This window comes from Lathyrus oleraceus, chromosome 4 (assembly GCF_024323335.1).
Source record: "Lathyrus oleraceus cultivar Zhongwan6 chromosome 4, CAAS_Psat_ZW6_1.0, whole genome shotgun sequence".
NCBI lineage: Eukaryota > Viridiplantae > Streptophyta > Magnoliopsida > Fabales > Fabaceae > Lathyrus > Lathyrus oleraceus.
The window spans coordinates 165,643,589-165,659,950 of NC_066582.1; positions in this window are offsets into that span (position 1 = coordinate 165,643,589).

Genomic DNA, 16,362 nt, shown 5'->3' on the forward strand with positions numbered 1-16,362 from the left:
CAAAAATTTAAGTTTAATAAAGGCACAAAAGGCCTAAAAAGGTTTGAATGAGTGTTAATTCTTTTTGTCTTTTGAAATTTTAAGTCAAGTATAGTTAAGTTCATTTACAAATTGGATTAAGAAAAGAGTTTGAAAATATAATGGCATAAGGCCAAAGTTTCTGATTTGCAATAAAGTCTAAGTTTAGAAAATACAAGCAAATAAGATTTTAAAAGGAGGGAGAGATTTGAAATTAAAGAAGGTGGAAGGAGATGAAGAGACTAATCCTAAGCAAAAATTAAAAGTTAAGAGTTGAAAAGATCTGACCGATGGGATGCAATCCAATAGACAAGAATGTCATATAGAAACCCAATTTTCCTTGGACTTTAGAATCGAGCAGTATCAATACACACAATAGCAAGGTGAAGAACAGGGCATCAAATAAAGATAGCCAGATCCAAGCTTAGCAACTCCATGATCTTCTTGATAATCTCCCATGTATTAGATGACATACTCCTTGAATGGCTCAGAGATGGGCATTAGACACAGGTTCGAAGTAACAACTTCATCAAGACCAAGTAGTAGATGAACTCAAAAGGGATCTCAATACTTGCTTCAAATGAAAGTTCAATTCCCAATGACTGGCTTCAGAAAAGTTGGCATTGGCCAAACCCTTTTGCATAGAGAGTGTTGCCTAATCCTAAGTCCAATGTCTCAGATCAAATCCAACAGTCCACACAAATATTTTTTTTAAGTTTTTTATTGTTATTATGTACATTAAAGTCAAGAGACCACAAACACAAACAAAATACACAAACAAGTGTATATAATCACAATATAATCACAAGATATGGCTTAAGTGAGCAAAGTGAAGATGATATTAAAGTAAACAAGTCAAATGGTATGAATAATGGCAAATGATAAAGACTTGAATTTAAAGTGAAAAATGTAAATGACTTGAAATTAAAAGTTAGTCAAATGTTAGTTGATTAGAAGTTAGTATTGCTTTTGCTTTTCAATTGTTTAAGTCATTCTTTGGAGAACACTCAACCCTCTATTCACAAGCATGGATCCTTGAACCAAGACATCTTCCAAAGGAAGGACAAAAGGCCAAGTTTCCACACAATACCATGAAAAGGGGGAGACTTACAATCTCACTTACTAGAATGCTATGCTTTTTGGGTCAAAATTTAGCGTTATGTTAAGCAATCGTAATTTGACTTATGTAGAAGTCACAACTATTTGAGGTTGGGCAATAGAAATTTTAGTGTTAATGCATGTTAGAGATATGGTATTATCAACCATACTCCTAAAATATACCACACTTAAAAGAAAATGGCAAAAGGGTGGACCTAATCTCATCCATACTTATGTTGATTTTGCAATCAACTAGCCTTAGGATATAGAGTTATCATAGGTCAATGAAATGGATAGGGATACAATGGGATTAAGATGAAGAGGGAGGGGAAATGAAATTAACACAAATTGGTCATGGGAGGACTTTTACCAAATTAAAATCATTCAATCATTTTGGGAGATAAAATATACATTTCATCCATCCCCTAAATCCAATGATTTTAATCCAACAAAGTCAAATCAACCTTGATTAAGGTCCAATAACAAAATTCAAACTCAGTAAGTCAATAAAAATAGCTCAACACAATTTATTTGCAATTAAACAATTAAATATCAATTAAAAAAAATACATTAAATTAAATTATGGTTGGTCAAAATCCGAAAACCTCTTCCAAACACCAAATAAATTGTCAAGAGATTTATCATAGGTCAAACAAGGTCAAAGGACCTTGGAGCAAAAATTTCTTTATTTTTGGAAACTTAAAATTATTTTTAAACAATTAAAAGCATGCACAAAAACAATTAAATCATGAAAAATATTAGTATTAATCCAAAAAATAATTTTAATTCAGAAAATGAAAGAGAAAAATATTTGAGAATTTTTGGTGAAAGTCCCATATAGTTTGGATCAATATTAAAATTAATATGAATTAATGAAAATAAGTCAATTAAAAGAAAAATCATAAAATGCAAAAATACGTGGACCACTTGATCTCCCTCGTTAATTGAGGTGGCAGATCAAGTGGACCAGAGCGTGCATTCCATGGTAAGCCTTAATCAATGCCACACACGTGGTAATCAGTTTGGGCACTCAAGATTAAAACAAAATAAGAGGATCATGTGGTCCGGAGACACGCCAATGCATCTCTAGAGCCAGAGCTCCGGTCTTCTTCTCTAGTGGACCTCACCGGACTGGTCCACCCTCAACCATCACCAAAATGAAAAAAGCGGACATGAATTTAAAGTAAAAATGCTTAGGAGCTCGAATTTGGCCTCAATTTTACCTAACTCCAAGTATATTGAAAGATACAGGAAGTTGAATTTTGAGGATCATGATCTGAGTTGCTTCGATTTGACCTCTAAGCAACTCAATCTTGTTGCCTATATTGGTAGGACTTTAGACAACTAGAAATCAACAAGAATAGTGGAGAATTGAGTGAGAATCGATGAGATGAAAAATTCAGAAATTCACGTTCACTGCAGGTTCAGATGGACACGATCTTGCTCTCAATTGTACTTGGCCTTGCTTTGGATGCTTGATGGAGTGGAAATGGATCAAGAAAGAAGCTGGAGTCTTGCAGTTTTGAATCTCAAAATAGTGGGAGATTCAAACTCGATTTTCAATGAAAAAGGTTATCCTTTGAATATGGAGGTTTATGGTTGTAGCTTCAAAGCTGGCGCGCAAGGATCCTTAATTCTGAGCATAGACACTTCTATTTATATCCAAAGCCTTTGATATTTGAACACTTCTTTAAAACTTTCAAAAATAGCAAAATGCCTTGCATGGATGCATGGGCATGTGATAGGCCCTTGTAATGATGCATTCCGATCCAAAATCATGTGCAAGCAATGCTGAAGTCATGTTAACAAGCCATACATTCGTGTGTGGAAAGTGGAAGTTCAAATATGCCAAATGGTCATCCAACTTTAAGCCATACGCAAGTCACTCATACCTAGTCCAAATGGGATAAATTTTGACTTTTTGGAAAGGTTAGATTAATAGGAACAACTTTCATGTTGGACACGTTTTCATTTGAAGCTTGGATCATGATTAATTTTGAGGTGGAAGTTTGGAAAATCAAACATATCAAAAAAAAATTCTAAGTACCAAGCCATATGTTCACTTCTTCCACCTTGAGTAACTTTTTCTATGGGATTCAAATGAGAAAAGTTCATTCATTAAAGTTGTATCTCTATCAAAGTCCTTCAATTTGGTCATAAATTTGAACTCATTTGGATTTATCATGAAGGCTTTATGCATTTTAGAAGTTGAGGAAAATCACTTATTCAATGGTATTGGCCCAAAATGACGTATAATGTTTCCTCATATCACATGCATTTAAAAGTTGAACTTGCTCTTCCTCCAAACATAAAAGTTGAAGTAGACATCTTGAATTTGATCGTGAAATTTGAATAGATTTCATATCATAACAATTGATCAAGTTATGGTCTTGGGAAGTTGACCTCCAAATTAGGGTTTAGACTAAATGACCTATAATCTTTCACCATAAAAAATGACTTTCCAAGCAAAACTAGATCTTGACCTAAACATGAAAGTTGTTTGTAATGTATTTTAGAGTAACTTATATCTTGGAATCATTTTCATATGACAAAAATTGTATGAGATAGGGTCTAGGGAACTCCAGTTTTGATCAGTTGAATTCCTCTGGTCAACCACCATGAACCAACTTGCTAGCTTGATATCCTCTTGACTTTTGGGACTCATATAGGATCATATATGCATAAGATGATGAAATTTAAAGTATCCCTTGAAATATTTGATCAATTGGTGAAGAAACTTGTTGAAGAAGTTACACAAGATACCTAGATGAATTAAGGTTTCCAAGGAAAACCAACTCCAAACTCTTGATGATTTCTTGATCAAAATAACATGTGAAGATCATGGGGATTCATATATGATGCTTAGAGCCATAGTAAACCACTTCTTGATTGAGCTCCTTGCAATTAGGGTCTTAAACCCTAGATATGAACTTGATAGAGCATAGGTGAGCATGTGCACTACCTACAAAAGAGTTAAACTATACAATGACATATTTTTGGTATTTTGGTTAGTGAGTAAAGAAAAATGAAGTATGATCAATCAAATGTGCTTGGTGATCTCTCCCAATGCAAACCTAATGAATGAGGGGTAAGGAGGATGCCAAGGTATGATCCCAATGCCAATGCATATGATGAGATAGCATGAGGGATCTTAGGGTCAAAATTGGGGTCTTACAGCTGCCCCTATTTAAGAACGTTCTAGATGAGGAGATGAAGGTTAAAATCTTCGTATTGACTCATTAGAATGGACTTAAATAACAACAATAGAAACAAATTTTGGTCCCTAAGAGACCTCATGGTGCATATGTTATGAAATGTTAAAAATAAATCTTTGTGGGGAAAATGTTGCCACAAAGGAAAAGAATCTAGAGAGACTGAAAGTCTGCAGGAGCACAATGCATTCTGTAAGGAAAACTCACTAGGAAGACAGATACTCAGGGGGGATAAGTGGGTTGCGCGTAGGCTAGGCTACGACTTAAAATAACTAGGGGACTCGGGGGATTCCATGAAAATAAATCAAGGGAAAGACTCAGTCGGGGAATGAAAAGAACATCTGTAGGGGAAACAGGTGGATCAGAACAAAGTTGAAATACTCGACCTAAGTAGGAAAAGGAGACTTCACCGATGAATATGCACTCAAACTCAACTGAGGAAGAAATGATCTTCAATGCAGGAGGAACAAAAGTATATTATCCATTACCGGTTACTGGGTAAGGGTATAACAAATTCTGACAGGGAGGGCATCTGTTACCGGTTAGGGTAAACATATCAAGGATGACTCGCTGAGGGCAACCAGGAGATGCATTCGTTACCAGTTACTGGGTAAGAATGAATTGCTAGAGAAAAGCCAAATAGGATTTACAGCTACCGGTTACTAGGCAGAAGACCACAAAGAAAGAGAATATCCGTCACTGATTAAAGTGAACATATCAAGGATAGACTCAAAGGGGAAGAATATTCGTCATCGATTAGGATGAACATATCAAGGATGGACTTACCTGGGGACATTAGGAAGGACACTCGTCACCGGTTAAGATGAACATATCAAGGATAAACTGCCTGAAAAAGTAGGAATTACATCTATCAGATACTGGATGGAACACCAAAAAGTGAATATTCGTCATAGGTTAGGATGAACATATCAAGGATATACTCCAAGGGGAGAAATATGAATTACATTTATCAGTTACTGGATAGAATACCGAAAAAAGAATATCTGTCACCGGTTAAGATGAACATATCAAGGATAAACTCTGCAAAGGGAAAGCAGGATTTACAACTACCGGTTACTGGGCAGAAGACCGTAAAGAAAGGAAACCCATCATCGGTTAGGATGAACATATTAAGGATTAACTCTCTCGGGAACAAAATAGGGATTACAACTACCTTTTTACTGGGTAGAATACCAAAAAGAGAATATCCATCATCGGTTAGGATGAACATATCAAGGATAGACTCAAAGCAAGGGAAGAAAATATCTTTCACTAGTTATGATGAACATATAAAGGATAAACTTCCTAGGGAAACGTGAAAAACGAATTCGCTGGGGAGAAAAAGGTCACTTTTGTCGGGTATTAGGCAAAAACACTTGCAAATTGAGAAGAATATTACCAGTTACTGGGTAATAAACTCTCAAGGGAACCAAAAGCATTTGTCTAGGTAAGATCTAGAAAGAAACGGTCAATCAAAGACTCAACCCAATGAGGATATAGCTCAAGGGGAGTGGTTCCATCCAGACAATCAACTAGGGAGGAAACAGAAATAATAATCATCCACGAGGAAGTAATTCAGTGAGGAATGGGAAAGGTTAAATTCTTTCTGCTTAAGGGGCCAACATTCTACAATTGAAAGAGGACAGACAAACCAAATCTGCGTGGGGAAAAGTATACCACCGTAGTAGAGGATCAGAGAAATAATGAATCACAAAGTGTATGCCAATAATGAAATTTATGAATGTATATGTATATGTATATGTATATATGATGATTATGCTGACAAAACGATCATAAAGGATACAACTGTCACTGGTCTGAATCATCGATACAATTCTCAGCCAATCCACACAGGAGGGAAACAACTGCTGGAGAGAACAAGGTGCAAAGGAATGCACAAGAATCATCCACCTCAAAGGCTCAACCCAGGTTGGAGAAAAGAGGAGGGGATCTTATAAGGAAACTACAACATCAATTATGCGGGGAACAACTACAATACCTCTCAGAATCATGGCTAATAGAGGTTAGGGATAAACCTGAAGGTGACTTGCGGGGAAGCATAATCTGCCGAATCGTGCGAACTGCTACAAATAACGCGCCTACAACTCGAGAGAGGCGAAACAAACTGAGTTGGAGAAACCAACCAAACTCGGATGCTGAAATGCTGCGGGAATGTTGCTGGGGATGAAATATGGATCATGCCAACTGCTCGGGGAGAACTAATAATGCTCCACATTTAGGGCTTACTGATTTTCAAACCGTTGTTGATATTCTTTAAGGGAAGCGATTGCTCTTTTTAAAAGTATTTGCATTTATTACTAAGAAAACATGATTTTAATTTAAAATTTTAATTTCAAAAATGATCATAATGAAATTTAAATCTATTTAGCTGAATAAATAAGAGTGGAAACAATTGGATAAAAAGCTCAACTTTATTTAATAGAATGGTTGTATGTAAATGACAAGACTCCATAGATCTTTACAAAAGTTGAAAAATGGTAATTTACATGGAAAAGGGTTACATTGAATACAATGATCACTAATCCTTCTAACGCCTTCAATATCCACTGCGCTCTTAGCTTTGGTTGAAGATGAATCAGAACCAAGCATTATGCTCAAGAACGTCTTCAAGACTGAAAATCAACAGGATGCAGTTACTTGCCATAATCCCTAATTTTTGCATAAATTGCCCCAAGGTAGGGTAGTTAATTTATCAGGATAATTCTTTCTGTTTTATGTCTCTAAATTTTGCGTGGATCGCCTTTTCGGGTTTCAATCCACCGAGACGCTCATTTTTGCCTAAGCCGCCCTTTCGGGTTTTCAACTTATCGAGTTGTTCTTTTCTTATTTTAGGCGAAGTATTTCTTGACTACATCTGCATTCACAGGACGTGTGAATTCTTCACCATCCATAGTTGTAAGAATCAAAGCACCGCCTAAAAAAGGCTCTCTTAACAACATATGAGCCTTCATAGTTAGGAGTCCACTTGCCCGTAGAATCTGGTTTGAAAGATAGAATCTTCTTGAGCACAAGGTCACCTTCTCTAAACACACGAGGTCTGACCTTCCTATCAATAGCTTTCTTCATCCTTTGCTGATATAACTGACCATGACACATGGTAGTTAACCTCTTATCTTCAATCAAATTTAGCTGATCATACCTGGCCTGACACCATTCAGCTTCAGACAACTTGGATTCCATCAAGACAAGCAATGATGGGATCTCAACCTCTACTGGGAGCACAACTTCCATGCCATAAACAAGTGAGAAAGGGGTTTCCTCTGTTGAAGTGAAGATGGATATGTGATACCCATGTAGAGCAAATAGGAGCATCTAATGCCAATCCTTGTACGTTACAACCATTTTCTAAATGATCTTCTTAATGTTCTTGTTTGCAGCTTCGACAACCTCATTCATCTTCGGTTTGTAGGGAGAAGAATTATGATGTGCAATCTTGAAGTCTTTGCAAAGAGATTCCACCATATTATTATTTAGGTTCGATCCATTATCAGTAATGATCTTACTCGGCACACCATAACGACATATAATCTGATTCTTGATAAACCTCACAACAACTTGCTTGGTTACATTTGCATACGATGACGCTTTAACCCACTTTGCGAAGTAGTCAATAGCCACCAAAATGAAACAATGTCCGTTCGATGCTTTAGGCTCAATCATGCCAATCATATCAATTCCCCACATGGAGAAGGGCCATGGAGAGGAAATGACATTCAATAGTGTCGGAGGAACATGAACTTTATCTGCATAAATTTGGCATTTGTGGCATTTCTTCATAAACTTGCAACAGTCAGATTCCAGTGCCAGCCAATAGTAACTTGCTCGCAACATCTTCTTAGCCATAACATGTCCATTGGAATGAGTACCAAAGTAACCTTCATGGACTTCATTCATCAACAGGTCTGCTTCGTGTCTATCCATGCATCTGAGCAGAACCGTATCGAAGTTTCTCTTATAAAGCACATCAACATTCAGGTAGAAGTTGCCAGCTAATCTCCTCAAAGTCTTCTTATCTTTCAAAGATGTCCCAGGAGGGTAAATCTGACTTTGGAGAAAACACTTGATATCAAAATACCACGGCTTCTCATCTTTGACTTCTTCAACAGCAAACACATGAACTGGCCTATCAAGACGCATCATGGTCAAATTGGGAACTTTATTCCAATACTTCACCACAATCATTGAAGCCAACGTTACCAGAGCATCTGCCATCCGGTTTTCATCTGGAGGGATATGATGAAACTCAACCTTCGTAAAGAAAGTCGAAATCATCCTCGCATAATCTCTATATGGTATCAAACCAGGTTGATTCGTCTCTCATTCACCTTTAATATGATCCACAACTAAAGTTGAATCTCCATAGATGCCGAGATACTTGATTCTGAGATCAATGGCCTCTTCAAGCCCCATAATGCAAGCTTCATACTCAGCCATATTGTTAGTACACTTGAAAGTTAATCTGGATGTAAATGGAAAATGAGTGCCTTGAGGAGTAATAATCACTGCCCCAATACCATTACCATATTGATTAACAACTCCATCAAATACCATGCCCCAACGGGAACCAGGTTCTGGCCCTTCTTCAAGCAATGGATCGTCATAGTATTTTATCTTCAAGTACAAAACCTCTTCATCAGGAAAATCATTCTGCACTGACTGGTAATCTTTAATTAGTTGGTGAGCCAAATAGTAAGCCAAGACACTACCTTTAATCGCTTTCTGAGATCGGTATTCAGTATCATACTGTGATAACAACATCTGCCAACGAGCAATCCTCCCAGTTAAAGCAGACTTCTCAAAAATATACTTGATTGGATCCATTTTGGATATCAACCAAGTAGTATGATTTAACATATACTGATGTAGACGCTTAGCAGCCTAAGCCAATGCACAACAAGTCTTCTCTAGCATAGAATACCGAGTCTCACAGTCGATGAATTTCTTACTGAGGTAGTAAATAGCATATTCTTTCTTTCCAGTTTCATCTTGCTGACCTAGAACACAACCCATACTCTCTTTAAGCACAGTCAAATACATGATCAAGGGTCTTCCTTCAACAGGTGGAGACAGAATCAGAGGCTCAAGCAAATATTCTTTGATACTATCAAAAGCTTTTTGGCAATCTTCGGTCCAATCGCAAGACTGATCTTTTCGAAGAAGCTTGAATATAGGTGCACATGTGGCAGTCATGTGAGAAATGAATCTTGAGATTTTAATTCAGGCGGGCGAGAAAACCTCTGACTTGCTTCTCAGTTCTGGGCGCATGCATCTCTTGTATTGCTTTGACCTTGGAAGGATCAACTTCAATATCCTTCTCGCTGATAATAAATCCCAAAAATTTACCAAAACGAATACCAAACGTACACTTATTGGGATTCAAGCGGAGTTTATACTTCCTCAAACGCTGGAATAGCTTCAACAAATGCTCAACATGCTCTTCTTCGTCAATGGATTTGGCAATCATATCATCGACATAGACTTCGATCTTTTTATGCATCATAACATGAAAAAGAGTAGTCATTTCTCTCTGGTAAGTTGCACCAACATTCTTTAGACCGAAAGGCATCACTCTATAACAGAATGTTCCCCAGGGTATAATGAATATGGTTTTCTCCATATCTTCAGGTGCCATCTTGATTTGATTATATATGGAAAATCCATCCATAAACGAAAAGACTTTGAATTTAGCTGTATTGTCTACCAACATATCAATGTGTGACAGAGGGAAATCATCTTTCCGACTAGCTTGTTCAAATCTCTATAATCAACGCACATACAGACTTTTCCATCCTTTTTCGAAACAGGCACAATATTGGCCACCCACTACGGATCCTTAATAGTAACAAGGAAACCAACCTCAATCTGCTTTTGCACTTCTTCTTTGATCTTTACTGCCATATTAGGATGAGTCCTCTTCAACTTCTGCTTGACTGGCGAGCATTCCGGCTTCAACGGTAATCTATGCTCCACAATCTCAGAATCCAAACCAGGCATGTCTTGATAGGACCAAGCAAACACATCTGAATACTCTCGGAGAAGATCAACCAACTCTTTCTTAACCTCTGGACACAGTTGAGACCCAATCTTGACTTCCTTCACATCATCTTCGGAACCCAAGTTGACTGACTCAATCTGCTCTTCGAATGACTGAATGGCTTTTTCCTCGTGCTCAAGTAGACAAGACAATTCATCAGACACTTCTTTATCACTTTCTTCCTCTGCCTCAAACACAGGGAATTCAAAGTTTGGAGAAGGAGTAAGATCATTGTATTCAATGGATTTAGAAACCAACCTGCATAATAATTCGATATTTTGATTTTAGAGAAGTGAATTGTGACCGAATATTATGCAAATGGACAATTATTATTATTTACTTATGTTTTTTGTGATTACCATTTTCAGAAAAGCAAAAAAGTAAAAATAAAACATCATAGATGTGGATGAATATAATTGCATTTTATTAATGATCAAATTGAAAGATGCCAAACAATGTTCACTTCTCCCTTAGGAATAAGAGAAGGATTTTCAAAAACAATTAAAGCAATTACTTAGAGCGATGCATAATAACAGGAACATTGATAGTAGTCCAATTGTTGCAATATTTTCCATGTGTCACAAAATTGGTGCAGTCTTCATCTTCATCCCTCTCGATCACTACAACTAAGTGTTGTTCATTACCATGAATGAACCCGCCGCTATGGAAACTGGGTTGCACATCTTCAGCCTTAATCACAGACGTCCCTTGTTGGAATCCTAACCCATCTCTGCTCTTGTTCTCGGCGACCTCTACCATCCGACCCCACTGATTAGAATTACCATCTTCAATAACTTTCTGCGCATCTTTGAAAGAGGACATAACTGCCCCAACCCTCTTTTCTTCAACAATAGATAGAGCTTGGAACGGAGTTCCAATCTCATCCTCAGCTTCAACATACGAAAAAGATGACAGGTGACTCACCAACAGAGCCTTCTCTCCGTCGATGATAACAAGCTTACCATTCTTCACGAACTTCAACTTCTGATGCAGAGTTGATATAACAGCTCCAGCTTCGTGTATCCATGGCCTTCCCAACAAGCAGCTATAGGTCGGGTGGATATCCATTACTTGGAAAGTAATTTGGAAATCACTCGGACCTATCTTCACTGGAAGGTTCACCTCACCAATAACAGTCTTGCGAGACCCATCAAAAGCTTTGATGATCACGCCACTGTATTGTAAGACCCCAAATTTGACCCTAAGATCCCTCATGCTACCTCATCATATGCATTAACATTGGGATCATACCTTGGCATCCTCCTTACCTCTCATTCATTGGGTTTGTATTGGAAGATATCACCAAGCACCATGTGATTGTATCATACCTTGTATTTTATCATTTACTAACCAAAATACCAAAAATATGTCTTTGCATTTGTCTATCTCTTTCTGCAGGAAGGGCACATGATCACCTTTGATCTATCAAGTTCATATCTAGGGTTTAAGACCCTCATTGCTAAGAGCACAATCAAGATTGGTATACCATGACTTTAGACCTCATATATAAGTACCCATGATATTCACATGATATTTTAATCATCAAATCATCAAGAGTTTGGAATTGGTTTGCAGTGGAAACCTTAGTTCATCTGGGTGTCTTGTGTAACTTCTTCAACAAGCTTCTTCAACAATTGATAAAATATTTCAAAGGAATACTTCAAATTTCATCATCTTGTGCATATATGATCTCCCATAAGTCCCAAGAGCCAAGATAATTGCAAGCTAGCAAGTTGGTTGATGGTGGTTGACCAGAGGAATTCATCTGATCAAAACCGGGGTTCCCTAGACCCTATCTCCTACAATATTTATCATATGAAAATGATTCCAAAAGCAAAGTTACTATAAATGATATTACAAACAACTTTCATGTTGATATCTAGATCTAGTTTTTCTTGGAAAGTCATTTTTTATGGTGAAAGATTATAGGTCATTTTGTCTAAACCCTAATTTGGAGGTCAACTTCCCAAGACGATAACTTGCTCAATTTTTATGATATGAAATATTTCCAAGTTTCACAATTAAATTCAAGGTCTCTACTTTAACTTTGATGTTTGGAGGAATATCTAATTCAAGTTTTATGAGCATGTGATATGAGGATACATTATAGGTCATTTTGGACCAATACCATTGAACAAGTGATTTTCCTCAACTTCAAAAATGCATAACTCATTCATATTAAATTAAAATGAGGTCAAATTTGTGACCATTTTAAGGAGTTTGAATTATCTACAACTTTGATGAAGACACCTTTCTCATTTGAAGCTCACACAAAACATTATCCAAGGTGGAATAAGTGAACATATGGCTTGACACTTTAAAAAATGTTTGATATGTTAAAATTTCCAAACTTCCACCTCAAAATTCATTATGATACAAGTTTGAAATGGAAAAGTGTTCAACGTAAGAGTTGTTCCTCTTGATCTAACCTTTCCAAAAAGTCCAAATTCATCCATTTTGGACAAGATTTGAATGGTCTACACATGGCTTGAACATGGTATCATCATTTGGCAAAATCAAAACTTCAAATAGCTGTACATATTTGCCTTGCATTCCAAGTTGATTTCAGACTCATTCACACTTGATTATGGACCTAAACGAATGACTTCATAGGCCTGTACACGCCCATGCAAGCATGCATCATCCATTGCTAAATTTGGAAGTTCAATTTGAAGGTGCAAATAACATGTGATTCAGCTATAAATAGAAGCCTCTAGGTTTAGGGGATCCCCTCGTGCCAGCTTTGCTCCAAAACCCCAAACCCTTCCATTTGAGAGGATAATTCTGAAAAATTTCTTTGAAAATTGAGTTTGAATCTCACTGTTTTGAGATTCAAAACTCTAGGGATCCAAAGACTTTGGTCGATTCTCACTCAATTCTCCATAATTCTCTTGGTTCCTTGGTTATCTGAAGTCCTTTGACCTTGTTTGACCTATGATAAATCTCATGGCCATTTCGTTGGTGTTTTGATGAGTTTTTAGGAATTTGACCAACCATTATTTAATTTAATGCATATTTTTAATTGTTTTAATTGATTAAATGCTAAATAAATTGTGTAGAGCCATTTTAATTGACTTTATGAGTTTGACTTGTGTTGTTGGGCCTTGGTCAAGGTTGATTTGACTTTGTTGAGTTAAGATCATTGGATTTAGGGGATTGATGAAATGTACATTTCATCTTCCAAAATGAATGAATGATCTTAATTTGGTAAAAGTCCTCATTTGACCAATTTGTGTTAATTCCATTCCCCCTCCCTCTTCATCTCATTCCCCTTCATTATTCATTTATGTCATGGACCTATGATATCTCAATATCCTAAGGCTAGTTGATTGCAAAAATCAACATAAGTATGGATGAGATTAGGTCCACTCTTTTTCATATTCTTTTTTTTGTGTGGTATGTTTTACGAGCATAGTCCATCATACTATGTCTCTAACATGCATTAACACCAAAATTCTATTGCCCGACCTCAAATAGTTGTGATTTCTACATAAGTCCAATTATGATTGTTTAACATAGCCCTAAATTTGTGACACAAAAGACATAACATTCTAGTAAGTGAGATTGTAAGTCTCCCCTCTTTCATGGTATTGTGTGGAAACTTGGCCTTTTTTCTTTCTTTGGAAGATGTCTTGGTTCAAGGATCCATGCTTGTGATAAGTGGGTTGAGTGTTCTCCAAAGAATGACTTAAACAAAAACAAAGAAAAAGCAATACTAACTTCTAATCAACTAACAACTAACATTTAATTTCAAGCCATTTACTCTTATACACTTTAATTTTGAGCTTTTATTCATTTGCCATTATTCATACCATTCAACTTGTTTACTTTAATGTCATTTTCACTTTGCCCACTTGGGCCATATTTTATGACAGTATATTTGTATATACTTGTTTGTTTGTGTGGTCTTTTGACCTTAATGTACATAATAAGAACAAAAACCCTAAAAAACATTTTATGTGGACTGTTGGTTTGATCTGAGACTATTGGACTTAGAATTTAGGCAACACTCCCTATGCAAAGGACTTGGCCAATGCCAACTTTCATGAAAATAAGTGCTTGTGGAGTGAACATTCATCTGATACAATATTGAAGGTCCATTTGAGTTCATCTGCAACATGATCATATTGAAATTGTTATTTTGAACCTGTGTCTAATGCCACCTTTGAAATCATCTGATACATGAGAAATTTTGAAGAAGATCATGGAGTTGTTAAGATTGTATGTGGCTATCTTTATTTGATGCCTTACTATTCACCTTGCTATTTGTGTATTGATATTGCTTGATTCTAAAGCCCAAGGGAAATTTGGGTTTCTATATGATATTATTGTCTATTAGATTGCAGCTCATTGGTCAGATCTTTTCAACTCTTAACTTTTAAATTTGTGCTTAGGATTAGTCTATTCATCTCCTCCCCATTTCTTTAATTTCAAAATCTTCTTTGCTTGTGTTTGTTCTCCAAACTTAGACCATATTGCAAATTAGAAACTTTGGCCTTATGCCATTGCCTTTTCAAACATATTTTCTTAGTCAAACTTGTAAATAAATTTAACTATACTTGACTCAAAATTTCAAAAGCCAAAAAGAATTAACACTCATTCAAACCATTATAGGGCCTTTGTGCCTTTGTTAAACTTAAATTTTGTTAAAAGAAATGCACTCACTTTGAAATTAATACCATGAACTACGAGGTTTTGATCCCTCATTTTATGTTGGTACATGGGCACAAGTCCGAAGGTCTTGTCAAACACAAAAATATAATTAATGAATTCTTTTCTCATCCCTCCACTCTATTTATTGCAAACATCATTTTGTACAAAAATACATATGCACACAAAAAAGGGCTCCTAGGAGTACCTAGGACACTTTGGGTGCTAACACCTTCCCTCTGTGTAACCAACCCTCTTACCTGTAATCTCTGACATTTTATTAGTTTTGATTTGAAAACTTCTTACCTTTGGGTTTTGTTCGTACTTTTCCCTTTTCCCTTGGAAACAATAAAAGCGCGGTGGCGACTCTGGTTTTATTGACGTTGAGTTTATCCATAGCTTAATGGTCATGAATTTACCGCTACAGAAATTAAGTGGCGACTTTGCTGGGGAGTAGTCTCTAGTGGGTTTAGCCTACTTTTGTGTGTGTATATATTTATATATTTGATGTATGTATATTTGTTTGTATGATATAATTTGCTTGTTGTGCTTGGTGATCTCTGAGTGGTGAGATAAGTTCTAACCCGAACTTGAGTGCAATTAAGATAGGAGGATGGTATAGTCATGTTCGACTTGTGTGGAGTAGTCCTTAACAAGTTGGCTTGAGACCCATCTACTTAGTGGAGACCCTTTTGAAGTTATGAATGTCACACAAGTTATTTGTGGTTAGACATTACTCTCTCTGATTTGGGGTGTGAGAAGCTGAGGACCGTAGAAATTTTAACCCCTCTTGGCCTATTTAGGACGTAGTGCGGAGACTGTTCAAGTGTAGACTTGATACCAGTTGTTACACGATACTACACTCAGACGAGTTTCTCTTGAGAATATTATGGGTTGACGAGTCAGTCATCCTAACCTGTAATATCTGATAGATGGAATTAAGACTCTGGGAACTTTTTAGAACATGATCTATAGGTTTTTATCCTTAGTTCACTCCTTTGGGATGGTTCTTACCCAGATGAAGTTCTAGTATCAGATATAAGATGTCGAAGGTAATGTCACGACACTAATATCTGGTAACACACAATGGATAAACAAAAACAGAATGGTAAAGTAAATAACACAAGCAATTGTTAACCCAGTTCGGTGCAACTCACCTACGTCTGGGGGCTACCAAGCCAGGAAGGAAATTCACTAAAATAGAATTAGTTCAAAGACTCTCCGTACACTTCAACAAGTTACAGTCTTTATCACCTAATCTCTACCCGTGCAATTTGTACCTAAGCACTCTTAGATATGAGAACCCACTCACTTCCCTTACAATCACAC